Source organism: Arvicola amphibius, chromosome 6 (genome assembly GCF_903992535.2).
Source record: "Arvicola amphibius chromosome 6, mArvAmp1.2, whole genome shotgun sequence".
NCBI lineage: Eukaryota > Metazoa > Chordata > Mammalia > Rodentia > Cricetidae > Arvicola > Arvicola amphibius.
Window position 1 is genome coordinate 59,751,730 of NC_052052.2, and position 14,717 is coordinate 59,766,446.

The 14,717-nt window shown below is 44.4% G+C and overlaps 1 protein-coding gene across 1 annotated transcript in view; it reads right to left on the reverse strand.

Annotated features, from left to right (window-relative positions):
* The window catches only part of Adamtsl1 (ADAMTS like 1), a 348,621-nt gene that overhangs the window by 30,800 nt on the left and 303,104 nt on the right, over window positions 1-14,717 (reverse strand). The gene's annotated exons all lie outside the window — the stretch shown is intronic.

Below are 14,717 nucleotides of genomic sequence, written 5' to 3' on the forward strand. Positions count from 1 at the left end.
GGGAGATACAGGGCCACTTTAAAGCCTCGTTGGCTGCATCAAGGAATTTCTTTTACTAAAATAAAAATCACAGCACAAGATGATAGTTCTCTGGATGGCAGGAATTCATGAATTATGCAAATATATACAACCTTTAAGTCTACCTTAGAACAGAATATTTGAATCAATTTGAAGTATCTCCCTATGACTATGACTGATGACCAGAGAAGTTAAATAACTTTGCAAAGGAAAACCCAACAGACATTTTAGCAAGCGATTAGAATTCAAATCAGCTATGAGGGTGCAGCAGCTGCCATGATCACGTGACTGGGTACAAGGTGATGAACCCAGTGCCAGGCGCTTACTCCTGCCAAATATTCACAGCCTAAATCTAATTATGAGGTGACGTCAGACACCTGAATTGAAGCACACACTGTTCAGAAGTAAGTCTGTGCCCTTCAGAAGTACTGCCACAGAGATCAAGGAAGTCCAAGGAATCGTTCAGCTAAGAAACATGGCAGCTGAATGCAACGTGTTATCGGGGTTGGATTCTTTTACTATAAGGATGCTACAGGGACAGCTAGCTAACCTTGAGGGAATATATACTGGGTAATGGGGTCAGAAACATACCCTCAAATGGATCAAATGGGAAAATTAATATTATCCTGTCAATGTGTAAAATTGAGACTGTTTCACAACAAAAGTTTATTAAAGAAAAATGTCTTATATAAAATTAATATAACATAGGAATGGAGAACGCAGTCTGCTGTCTGCCCAGATCTTGGATCTTGGGTGTGAGTGCTGGCTGCTGCAGAACACAGGCCTTGGGCAACAGAGCAGCTGATGTCTCAGAAAATGGGCTTATGGACTTAGTGATCTGAGTGCTCTCTCACACACACAGACATGATTTCCCAGAATGCTTCCTTTTGCTCTCTCCCCAGGGTTTGTTCTGCAGATAAGGGTCTCTGCTGTCCATCAGACCTTAAAAATAGTTCAGTACATGGGATTTTTCAGATGCTGATGACTTCTTTCCCAATTGTAACAGATCTTTCTTACAGTTGAACAAAACTAGTTTATCAGTTGGTTGATCATAAAATTAAGAGTTCTTTGGAGCAAAGTCCAATGGCCAAATTGTAGTTGTATGAATAAGCAATGCTCTACTCCTTAGGCCCAAAGAGAGTTCAAGATGACCCCAGAATAGCTTTTGTGCCTGGAAGTAATGAAGTTCTCAAGGAATGGATATGACAGAGGTACAGGGGTTATTTTAAAGTCTCATTGGCTGCATCTGGAATTTTCTTCTTTTCCACATCAAAATAAAGAGATGAGCTAAGACAGCTCTCTGGATGGCAGGAACTCATGAATTATGTAAACATAAACAAATTTTTATGTCCAGAGTGGAACACTTACTCCTTGGTATGCATGAGAGGACAGTTTCTGGACCCCTTTGGGTGTAGAAAACAGAAAACGTTAAAGTCTCTGCATAAAATGGCATAATATCCATATGTCACATGTACACATCCTCCTGTGTGCTTTGGGTTTTATCTAGTCATGTGAATGTTATATAAATCGTTGCTATACTATTTTATTTAGGGAGTAACAATGAGTAGAGCCTGCGTGTTAAGCTCAGACATGTTTATTTTTCCTGACTATTTTTGATATGTATCTGGTTGAATCCTTGAATATGGAACTCATGGATACGGAAAACAAAATATATCATTTCATAATCAAATCAAGTTTTGTGTGGAGCATGGTTAGGTTCCAAGATGAAAGAGTTCTGCAGTGGTTGTTTAGTAAAGACTTTGTTTACTCAGCCTTCCCTCCACTTTTTTTTTGTAATAGTTTTTTCTCTCTGCAGTTGTACCATCATCAGGATGATTTTGGTGTCCTTAGCAGAAGGGATTCACTCTAACCTGTGAACCCTGAATCTTCATTGTATCCCCCTGAATTAACTGTGCTGAGCCAGCCTCTGAGCCATGGCCCTGGGCAAGGATCCGAGAGGCCAGTAAGGTTTGTTAGAGTCGAGAACAAGATTATAGGGAAGGAACTAAGAGGCTTTTCAGTCTTTGTTGTGCATCGAGAAGTGCCACGGTCACCTTCCATGCCTACATTCCTTTTTCTGGGCTCAGGAAGCTGGCAGGACAACAGACACAGACTCGCACTGATTTATCTGTCTTGATACCACTTCAAAGACTCACACACTGCACACAGTGGTTCCTGCCAGGGTCCAGAAGGGCCTCGAATGAATTTTTGGTCTTATCTCCTTGGAAACAAAATGTACAGGGAGCTCATTATTTCTGAGCTGCCTGGCCAAGACAGAAATAAGGAATTTCATAATTACAATGGATTTTCACATAAAAGCCTTCTTGGTAGAATGACTTTGGGGTTGACCTGTCTTTCATATACCTTTCAGGAACAAGGTGTTGAAAGGGAAGGTAAAAGAATTTGAACTGTTATGTAGATGTAGATGTACTACAAGATTTTATTTCACAGTTCAGCTATTGTAATCATCCTTTGTTCCCCTGTGGCCCGATCCACCTCCTAGGATTTGCTCTCATAGACTATCCCAGGTGAGGAATAACCACAGATAGTCAGGAGAATTCCTTTGTGTGTGTGTGAGTTTTCAAGACAGGGCTTCTCTATTTAACAGCCTTGACTGTCCTGGAACTAACTCCCTTTGTAGACCAGGCTGACCTAGAACTCACAGAGATCTGCCTGCTTCTGCCTCCTGAGTGCTGGGATTAAAAGCTGAAATACACCATGTATTCCTTGCTGGGATTTTAATGAAGCCAAAATATTATTCTGACTTATTCCCTTTGCCTTCTTTGTACACACACAGGGGAGAGGCTTTTTAAGCTAGCCTCTGTTGTTGAGGGTCAGCAGAGTTGGACACCCAATCTGTACACTCTAGAGAGGGCAGAGACAGCATAGACTTCCTGGTACAACAGACATTTGTGGGATTGAGCCATATTTCCAGGTTTTGGTCATTATATTTTGCATATTCCATACACATTTTGCTTTGAAATTTGATGGGTAAGGGAGGGGATAGAAACTCTTCCTGATACCTCTCTTTCAACTACCTGGTTACTTACAGTGTTGTCTGCAAAGTACCTCTTTGAAATTAAAATAGTTAAGTTAAACCACAACTTCAGTACTTCTAAATAATACACTTTAAACTCTATGGTCCTAAGTATGTGAGGAGGCTCCCAGGATTCTACGCTTGCAGGTCCAGCGATGGGCAGAGGAGGAAGTTATGGAGTGTGTGTGCGGCGAGATGATTTCCATTGACCCATGAGCTGTAAAGGAGTGTAGGGAAGGTGGAAGCTGGGTAGTGTTTCTCCTGTTGTACAGCAGACAGAAGCTTACTATGTAAGAGGTGAAATTCACCCAATTTCTACAATATTAGCCAAATCCCCATCTCTAAACTCTGTCTAAACAGCACATGTAAAGGCAGAGCATGGAAACCCTGACCCCCTCTCCCCAGGGGGATAAGGTGAACTTCACTGGCGATCAGATTTGGCTGAGTTTTACTTCCACGAACATCAATTATTTACACACACAAAGAGGAATCAAGGCTCTTGACTCCAGAGGCCCAGTGTAGGGCTTAAAAGGGGAAAATGTTCCTGGCTTTATTTGCATCTTCATGGCTCTCCAGGAGGGGCGTGTGTGGCTCCAATTCCCACCTGTGCTAGTTCTATAGATCCCTCTTGATGCCACGTAGCTCCCATTTCTTCACAAAGTCTTCTTCTCAGATATCACTCTCCAGGGCAGACTGCATCATATTTCCCCAAGGTCCCTTACAGAGAAAACACCTCTCTATTCCAGTGTGAGGCAAGGAATGAGAAGAAACTGTTTTTAGCTGGAAGAGCATCATAAGTGGTGTAGAATCAGAATCCTAGGGGTCCTACTTCGTGGTCATTCCTTCTTAAGAAAAAGGCAGTAAGTACATTTTAGAGAGTGGTTTAGAGATTGCAAAAATGTATTTGCTATGCTTTATCTCATTTGGTTCTCAAATTAAGTCTGCGATGGAGGTTATTTTCCCATTGTACTAGGAGGAGAGGAAGCCTCAGAAAGGCTATGTGACTGGACTAGTGAACTAGCCACGTTTCCTTTACTCTTTTGGCTGAGTAGTGGCCCAGACCTCTTGATTAATTTATTTGAGATAAGCTGCAACTCTTAAAGAGAACTTGACTAAAAAGTAAGTGTAGTTAACAAGCCAACAGGTAAAGACATAAGAACAGGTGTAAGATTGTAAGTTAATGGAAAGGTAGGTTGACGGAGGCCCGCCTCTACCGTCTTCTTGATCCCTGCCCCTAGGACATGGCCACCAAGTTTCTTGACTTTAAGACTCTTAACCCTCCCCACTCTGCTACTTCCAGAAGGGAAGGGCTGGGACAAGAGCAGTACAGTGGTGACCTACAGGAAGTGGGCAGATACCATGTGCAGAGACAATACGGTAATGGTTTAAATACTGCATTTACTCCTTTTGACAACGCTGGAAGGTTATACAGCCATTCATCTTCATTTTACAGTCAGAGACAGGAGGGCTGGCAGGATTTGCCCAAGGTTATCCTGATGTCAGTGGGTAGTGGAGCCAGGCTTGCAGGTTCTACAGCCTGCTCTGATCACGTGCTAAGCTCTGAGATGCATGGGAAGGGACCCATTAGGCAGCATGGGCACTAGAGGATAGAAGGGAAGAGGTCTTCCCGAGAGGACTGAGCCTCCGTCTTTTATTATTAATTTTCAGAGAGGCTGTTTAAGCCTCCTGTCTCCTTCTATTACACTGTTCTCTCATCAGCAATACTGGGCAGATCTTTCTATGTAAGAGGTTCCTTCATGTCAGGGGCACACCTCTGTGATCCCACCCAGAAGGTACCACACTTGAACCCTCTAATAAGGCACCCATCCTTTGAGCTACTTCTTAACACCTGAGATAGCCACTAGCAGCTGTCCCTAAACACCTCAGGAAGCTTTTGTAGCAACCAAAGTGCTATAGGCAAAAGCAAACTCCGGCTAGCTTTCACTTTTGTACTGAGCACCAACCTAGGCACGCTGCACACAGCTTCTCATTTCACCCACACAAGAACCAGTTCTGTGGACTGGACTATGCACCAATGAGGAACCAGATGCTGTGGATTTGGAAACAGGTCTCCTAACTGATTTGCCTTTTCTTCCGCAGAGCTGGCTGAGAACCGAGGCAGGAGGGTCTGTCTGTCTGTCTCCCCTTTCACAGATCCTTACCAGCCCTGGCCACAATCCTGCCTTTCTTGTCTATGGTCTGCCTCTGGGCTCTACAGCCACCGTAAAACTGCCGCTCCAGCACCACGCAGACACAGAGGGGCCACAGAACACTATGGGGTGTTTTTGAGAGCCATTTCATGGCGAGGAAGGATTTATTAGGGCAAGTGTGGAGGTCCTCACTTTCCCAGGACTTTCAGTACCTGTCTATTTTCAGGACACCAGGCTCATTCACATCGTCCCTGTTGGGTATGCTAGGGAGGGCACTGGCTTGGGAATTCTGTCTTGGTGCCAAGAAAGGGCAGGAGCAAGTGTGAGTGAATTTTTCTCAAGGTCCCCATTTCCTGATTATCTAGAGTCCTAAAAATAAGTCCATGCATGGATGTTTGCTATGGCCTGGAACAGTGGCAAGTGGGGACATTTACTGCCTTGCTCTCTCTATTTTAAGTATCACTTATGCTCTGGTGTCTTTATATTTATGGATGTCTACCCCAGCCCAAAGAACTGCTGTACTTCTTCCCATGGCTTCCCCATAAATACTTATTGAAAAATGAAGAAATATTTTATTTTACACGATATGTGTGGTCGAGCTTCCTGTGGTCCCTATGGGCATCTCTACTCCAGTTCAGATTTTACCTTAAGAAAAAAGATGGAAGTAAATAAACATAGGCTGTGAACAGCCACAAAATGTTGGCCTTTCTTCTTCAGAGCAAAGCATTTTCGCCTTGAGGGCAACATTAAAAACAAAGCACGTTACCCTTGTGCCATGAAATCTCAGCCTCAGTGTAAACGAGGAAACAGATGCCAACTGCTCTTTGAAGAGGGTCAGGGCAAACGGATTCTTGCCCGAGCTTTCCTCGTCAAGGATGCTGCTCCTGCCCTTCAGGTTGCCTTGCCCTTCCTCTGCATCACTTTCCTGACCCCTCTGGGGTGGGTCCCCATTGTGAATGGATTTCTACCTAACCTTTGGCCTCGGGACTTGGTGTTCTCACAGCTATCTTTGGAGAGGAAGCAGCGATGATCTTCGTCTTCCAGAGGATCATGATGAAAACTGGTTTCCCAACAGATGTGGCCCTAGGACCCTCACTGATGTCATAGTGTGCATTTCCTCGGAAAGGGCGTGAGGAAGCGCCTATGTCAGGAGAATCAGGAAGTGCGCTTTTAAGGGTGAGGGTGGAGGTGCATGGGGCGGATGGAAAAGCTGTAGTTAGAACAGAACCGGGGGATGGAAGTGACTCAAGAGGACTCTGAAGTCAACGCCTTGCTACCAGCCCCCGTCCGAAACTGCTAGAGAATGGTTATGCAGCTCCTTTTCTCCCTAGGGACTGGGAGCAAGCTGGGAGCCATGATGCAGACCCGAAACACCTCTAGCAATTCTCAGTGTCCTATCAGTGACTTAGAGCAGAGTTGGCAAACTGGAGCTTTGACCTTTGCTTTGGAAAAGACAGTTTCACTATTACGGGACGTAACTATACCCAGTAGGTAGTACAATTACTCTATAATTGCAAAGCAGAGTAGGCACAACAGCAGCAAGTACAATGCACAGTGCCTAAAACAGATCCTATTTATTTCCTTACAGGAAAAGTTTGCCCAGTCTTGGTGTAGAGCAGGTAGTCAGGGGGTCAGTGGAGAGTGACCACTTTAGGCCAGGGCACTCAAAAGAGACTTCATAGAGGGATGAACTGAGTCTCAAAGACCTATAGGACTTAGTACAAGGTCAGGAGAGAATCTTTCAGGCAACGAAGTCACAGAAAAGCTAAGACAATGGCAATGACCAGGGAGAAATTTGACAGGATGGAATATTTGTATGAGACAAGACCAGGATGGAAGGACACCCGCAGTTAGATTGGAACAGCAAAGAAGTTGTATGCAAAGACAGACGATCCTAAATGATGGCACATTCCATTTCCCTACTCCAAGCACGCAGTAGGGAATGGGGAAGGAAGTGACTCTGGAAATCCATTTGACCCTGAGAATAATTTAAAAGTGGCTGATACTTAGCTCCACCTCCAGAGACTCTAGCTTAATTGGTCTTCGTTGGAATAGTTTTCAATTTTCCAGGTGGTTCTATCATCCATTGGGGCCCCTCTTCCTAGAGGGAGGAAATGGTTAGGCACGTGCCTGCTGAAGCTTCAGGTCAGGTAGGCTAGCAGGTGCCCGGCACATGTGAGTCAAATTAAATCAGCAATATTGGCTTGTACCAGAGCCAGCTTGATAAGCCTCTGGTTTACTGGAGTCAGCTATACAGCATGCAGTTGGCCACATGGCTTCCAATAAAAGAAATCACTTCTGCCTGCCTTTGCCTCATCCTGGAAAAGCTCATGATGCTCAATGCAATATCGAGACAGTTTATAAATTGGACATTTATAGATTTTTCTCTGTTGTTTTAATGTGACCATTTACAAGGCCTTACAAAATTTGCCCTCTGCCTTCTTGCCTATCTGGTTGGCTCCCAACCCCCATATCGTCTCTTCTCTGTGTAATTCCACGCCAGCCACTCTGGCCTCTTTGTTGTTCCTAGAGCTGGGGATGCCTGCAGCATCTCCCCCCCCCAAACATGCACAGTGCTCAATAGCTCACTGCTCATCTCTGCTCACGGGCCATGCTCTAAGACGTCCTCTCCTGGCTACCTGACTGTAGCCGGCAACCTCCCTCCCACATGCTAAACTGTTTTTCTGATGTACCCTTCTCCTTTGGGGGGTTTCTACACGCACACCGTTGAGCTCCGTCTGTAGACTCCAGCTCTTGTATGGGTCTTGTATGCTCCAGGCTTGGATCACCATCAGTGAGACATTGTTTATTGGAGTGGCCCAGTTTTAACTCTGCTAGAGAAAGAAACGTTCACCTTCTAGGAGGAGATTACGGGTCACCACTGCTCTCAACAGAGGTCCCAGGCCAGCTGAGCTTTGCAGTTCTCAGCAGAGAACACGAACGTTCAGAAACTGCAGCCATGTGCAGGTAGTCAGTGTGGAAACACAACTGTCTGAGTACAGCCTGTGGGCCTCGGCCCCGGTGCCTGATGGGCCCTGACAGATAAAACGGTGCATGGACTCTGTCTGATGCCACTGCACCACAGAGCATGCCAGTGTTGCTGTGGACCGGGCGGGGCATGTGTGGGCGGGGCATGTGTGGGCAGGGCACTGCGGGCAGGGCACGTGCGGGCAGGGCATGGGCTGGAGCCCTGCAGGGGAGAAGGGCTAGGAACACAGATGATGAACTAGTCACTGACTCTCCCAGCTCACTGTAAAATCATCGGGCTTGAGAAAATGGCTCCTGTGGGCCCCGGTCACATGCCTTTAGCAGGGATGCTTGTGAGGTCGGTGGAGTTCAGTTTGTTCACTCACAAAGAAGAGAATGGCCTTAGAGCAGTGGTTCTCAACCTGTGGGTCACGACCCTTTTATAGGCCAAATGACCCTCTCACAGGGCTCACCTAAAACCATCTGAAAACACAGATATTTACATTATGATCCATAATAGTAAAATCATAGTTATGATGTGGCAACAAAAGTAATTTTATGAATTGTGTTAAAGGGTTGCAGCATTAGGAAGGTTGAAAACCACTGCCATAGAGAGAGTAGGCGTCCAAACCATGAGAGCCAATTCTGATACTCCTACTTAGGCTGTGAGTCTAAATAAAATATTCTGGGGAGAGAGGTATACTCAACTTCTCCCTCCCTCCCTCTCTCTCTCTCTCGTGTGTGTGTGTGTGTGTGTGTGTGTGTGTGTGTAAGCCAGAGGTTAGCATTAAATCCATTTCTCAGAACCTATCTTATTTCTGAGGAGTCTTAGCGAATGAAGCTGGAGCTCACTGATTTTGCCACATCAGCTAGCCAGCAAGCCCCACGGACCCAGCTGTCTCTCACCGACCCACACAGATGCATGCCAGTGGGTACCCAGACTCAGGTCCTCATGGTTCCGCAGCATGTACTTTACTGCCTGAGCTAATTCTACAACCCTGAACTATTTCTCATAAGCCACACATAGCAGTGTATTTTGTTGCTGGAGTCACCTGGGGAAAATCCAGGGCTTGCTTATAGAACTAGTTCTCCTCTTTCCTAACTGGTAGATTTCATTTTTTTTTCAGCTTTCCAGGGTCTTTGACCTTAGGAAGAATGCCTAACTCAGTGACAGGGCACAGTGAGAGTGGAAAGGGTGTGACCGTGAAGCGGTATTTGTGATTCCCATCACAGACCTCAGCATTATTGTCAGCAATGTGGGGGTACTAGGTCAGTGGCAGATGCTTCTTGCACAGGGGCAGATGGAGACTACCTTAGGTGCATGGAGCACATGGCCTGTGTTCTAAGTATTCAGCTCCACTCTGATGGAGATGCTGCTGAAGACAACACACAGGTCACTGAATGGGTGTAGTGTAATACAGTGAAGTTCCAATTACAAAATGAATAGTTTTTGGAACTCTGCAATGAACCCCCCTCAAATATATTTCAGACTTTGGGTCACATAAAGATTTCTTACCACAACATCTAAAAATAATACAGAACCAAGATCTTAGTTTTCTACTCTTAAGAAACATCACTAAGAGAATGAAATGTCAGCCACAGACTGGGACAAAATATCTGAAAATTATGTATCTAATAACAGCTTTTCAAATCATATAAAGATGTTTGAAGATTCAATTCTAAGCGAAGAAAGACCCACCTTAAAAAATAGATAAAACAAATGAACTGGAATTTTGCCCAAGAAATTGGGATGGTAAATAGGGAAAGCTGCCAAATACTACTGGTTATTAGCAAAATGCAAATGCAACCATAGCAAGGTCATTGCACACCTAGAAGGCTTCCTAAAACTAAGACAGCAAGGAGGGCAGGCTTTGCCAAAGATGTGGAGGACCGGGAATGTCATGATGTGCTGATGGGGATGTGAAATAACAGACCCCTCTGAAAAGCAGTGTGTCCCTTTCCTCAGCTCTTACACACCTGCCATGTGCCACAGCCATGGCACCCCTCGGCGTTTAGTGAAGAGAAAGGAAAGCAGATGTCCAAAGACGAATATATGCATTTTTATGCCAGCTGTATTTTTAATAACTAGAAGCTGAAGTGACCATTCTGGTTCTCAACTGAGGAGTGATTAAACAGACTGTAAGCTCTCCACACACAGAGTGCTGTGCAGCAAAAGGAGAAATGCTCTAATGGCAATGTGCAAACAGAGATGAGGATAAAGAATTATAAGGATGAGAGAAGCCTGAGCTGGGAAGAAGTAGGTGAGCAGGATTAGGAGAGGGAGGGTAGTGTGTGTTTGTTGTGTGATCACAGGACTTGGGATACGCACATGAAACTGTCAAAAATAAAAATGCATCACATAAGAAGTCGATTTCCCAATGGCATTGATCCCTTTATGTAATACTGTAGACAATGCAGTTGTTTACTCTGCTGGATAGAAAACAGATCAGTGGTCGGCTGAGGTGGGAGGAGTGGGGAAGAGCAAGGTTGCAAGGACAAGAGAAGATCGAGAAAGGAAAGAACACAACGAAAACCAAAGGGCTGAAGGTAACTCTGGAAACGCTACAGGTTCAGTCTGTTGGGTGTAGAAGTGATTTCTATTTTAGGCTACGTGTGGTTTGTTTCATGTCAACCAGATGGTTAAACATTTATAAATATATGTGTCCTGTGAGTTAATGAAGAGAAGAGCTGTCATAAACAAAAGATGACATGAATGAATAATTCCTAAATGAAACTAGGAGACTGACAAGTGTATTAAATTGCAAAAGAAATAAAATAAGAATGTATTTATAATGTTTCTTTGTATCTTACACAATTGTGCACACAATTACAGTGGTAAATGTAAAAACTATTGGTTGCAAGTCATGTAGATACTAATTTTGAGATGGGACTCTTTCTATCATTTAGGTCTGGTGGGTAGATAAGAGGGACATAATTTTTCTGGGGGAAAATTTGATAATATATAGTAAAACCCCAAATAGTATTAAGCTTTGAAACAATAAATCTACCATTAGAAATTGATCCTAAGCAAACAAGGGTTACATGAGAATATAGAAAGAAATCATTATATTGATTTTTAAAAATAGTGAAAAGACTAAAAATGAGCACAAAATCCACCAGAAACTTAATTTAATAAGACAGAGCATCTTTTGCCAATATCTCCATGAAAAATGCAATTATAGAAAAGTTTTAGAGACATAGAAAGACGTTTCTTGGATATCACCAAGTGTTTAAAACCATAAAGCCAGTGTGAAGAATATATATAACTTTAGATAAAATATATAAAGGGTCTACACTGATGTTTAAGACAAAAGGATTAGCACAGATTACCTCAGGGTTGAGTTATTAGATAATTTTTCTTCTTTTTGATTTCATTTCTGCTTATCTTACAAGGGATCTCCACTACTATGACAATTAAGACCCCAGCAAATGCTATTTGAGAACAATCAAAGATCCTACTCTATAAGTGAATGGACTTTGGCGGTCCTTCTAAAACCATTTCTAAGTTTGAAAACAGTTGAGATGCCTTGGGAGGGGCTGCAATATTTCTGCTCTGAAAATGGAGCCTGTAGGCTACTGCTTTAGGGCTGGGCCAAAGGTGGCGATGGCACAAGACTGGCTCTGTCATCTCGAGAAGCTGGCATACCCCTGAGGTCCCTGCAGGAAGTACAACTACCATAAAGCTGCAAAGAAGTTGCCCAGGGCAGTGGATCAGGAGGCTGACTCCCCTGAGCAGCACAGACTCCAGGGGGCAGTTCCCACACCTCACCCACAGTCAAGAGTGAAGAGCAGCAAGAAACTTACTTGAGTCCTAAATTCCCATTTCACACTCGTGGAAACTGAGGCGAATAGGACCGACTCAGGTGCTATTCCATCAGCTGCAGCTGGGCCTGAAGTGCAGTCAAAGCCACTGGGTCATATAACTACATCGGCCATTTCTGGAAAGAGATTCCTGTGGAATCTCAACACTCAAGTCTCAGTGAGTAACAGCTAGCTCTGAGACATGGCTTTTCTCTCTTTCCTTCCTCTAGGGAAACAGGAGAAAGACCAGGAACCACTGCTCCTGGGCCACAGAACCACGTGGTACCACAGTACCTAATTAGGTTATAGGCAGTCCCATACACCAAGAACTACTTGATTCTAACCACTGGCTGGCTACAACTGGGCTGTCAAATGGCTTTCATCCATAGAATCAAGTGGTCAGGCTTGGATATTCATGAGTTCCCAGGTAGTGCCTGTACTGAGTGACAAAAGGCACCATAACCAGGGATGCTTTGGTGTGGGAAGAATGCTTAATAGCATGTTACCCTTGAAATAAGATCAATTATTCAGAGTACTAGATGGATTCATCTTGAATATTTCTTTTACTACACCATCCCCTTGTAAACAAAAGCTAGGAGCTGGGCAGGTGGCTCAGTGGTTAATCATGATCGCTTCTCTTGCAGAGTTTGATTCTCAGCATCCATGGCAGGATCACAACTTTCTATACTTCCAGCTCCAAGGGCCCTGGCCACACTCATGTGCATATGCAAACAACCACACATACAATACAAAAATTAAAAACCTCTAAGTATTCATCTTCACACCCTATCACAGCCCAGAGTTCAAGATGCTCCTCAATTTGCTCTTTACTGTTTTATTTTTTTAGGAACGCAGCACGAAACCGCCTTCCTGGATTGTTTCTTGTAATAGAGGGCCCAGGCAGAGGAGCCAGGGTGGGAAACCTGTCCAATTGGGAGCAAATGGATGAACAAATAGCAGGGGAAGCTCAAGATGGACAGAGGCCATCGTGATTGTTGGGTTGAACTCTGGCTGAGCTGTGCTTATCTTGAGGATTTTATTCCAGTCTGGCTGCTCATCACCAGCCTCAAAACAAAAGAGCTGTATGGTTCTTCTAGGAGGGTCCCTAATAAACACCTTGCACATTTTCCCCTCAGGATTCATGACACCATTTCCTTCTATCTGCTTCTAAACCCCAAGTGCCCACTCGCCCACATTCTGCCTATTTGAATCCCACCCATTCTTTAGCACACGTTTCTACAGCATCTTGGAGACTCTGGTCTGTGGAAACCTAGTCCTCAGAGTCCTGACATTAGACACAATTTCCAAACCCTAATTTATCTCCACAGTTGCACACAGCGCTCCCTTAGGTTTACAGTGCTGGGGTGGCACTGGTTTTTGCCCAGGCGGTTATACTCAGGGACTCTATGAACACTGGCTCACTGTCTCCTTCAAATGGAGCAGTCTGGAGGTAGGCTGGAATAGTCAGGTGTCTTAATTGTTAAATTTAAACACCAGTCTCAGGTAACAAAGTATCAGAAACCAGCAGTGGAATGCAGCAGCAAGCACAGTAAATCCTTATTGCCCGTGGCTAAAATGAGACACAAATATTATTTCAGAATAAGGGGGAAGGAAATCACAGCTATCACGGAAAGGTATGAGTCGATGAACTTGTCCTGCATATGGAGTGGTACCCGAGTGACTGGAAAGGCTTACTCAGCTTTAAGATCAGCAGTTACTATGCCCTTTGGTAGGTATTGTGCTGTAACTAACAGGGGGGGATAGCAAGAAATCTAAAACAAAGATGCTTGCAATGCGCATACTGAATCTGGAGTTAGTTCATCCTCAGCAAGCGCCAAGGAACTGAACTTTAGAGCTGTGTGAGCTTCCCGTCAGTGGGCTATGGAAAAACACGACGCCAAACTTTTCAGGTATTTAGAAATGTAGTGGGAAACAAGGGCCACTTGTGAATTGAATCAATGTTTTACCTTTACCGAGGAGAGAGAAGACAGGAGGGTTTTCATCTGCTGATAAGGTATAATGGCTCCTCATTAATTTCAGATGATAATGGAAATTGAAGGACAACTTTCTGCACTCTGATTCTAAACTCACCAAGGCCCTTGGCCTCCCTGATAAGCAGTTACCAGTGTGACATGGAAGAACAGAGGAACTTTAAACTTAGAGCCAAAAGAGTAATTCTAGCTACTGTTATCAACATTCAGGGGGATATAGTGTAAAGAATTTCTCTATTTTGTGGGCTTAAAAATAAAAGTGGTTAAACACTTTGATTTTTCTTCCTAACTATCATTAAGTCCTAGGCCCATAATACTATCAAGAGAATGGTATGCAGATTTTCCACATCGTCCCTATCCCCCCCTCTCTCTCCCTCTCCCTCTCTCTCCCTCCTTCCCTTCCTCCCTCCCTCCCTCCTTCCCTCCCTCCCTCTCTTTTTTTTTTTCTGGCTTTTCAAGATAGGGTTTCTCTGTAGCTTTGGAGCCTGTCCTGGAACTAGCTCTTGTAACCCAGGCTGGCCTCGAACTCACAGAGATCCACCTGCCTCTACCTTCTGAGTGCTGCAATTAAAGGCTTGCGCCACCACCGCCCGGGCCCCTGTTCTCTTACAAGCATAACCCTGTACTTTCCCTGCCTCAGACCATGACTCCAGAGTGAGGAGCTGGGAACTCAGAGGCTACTGGATGGTAGCAGTTGTGTACGCAATAGCTTGGCTACCCAGTGCTCCAAAACAGGGAGATTTTGCCCTGGGA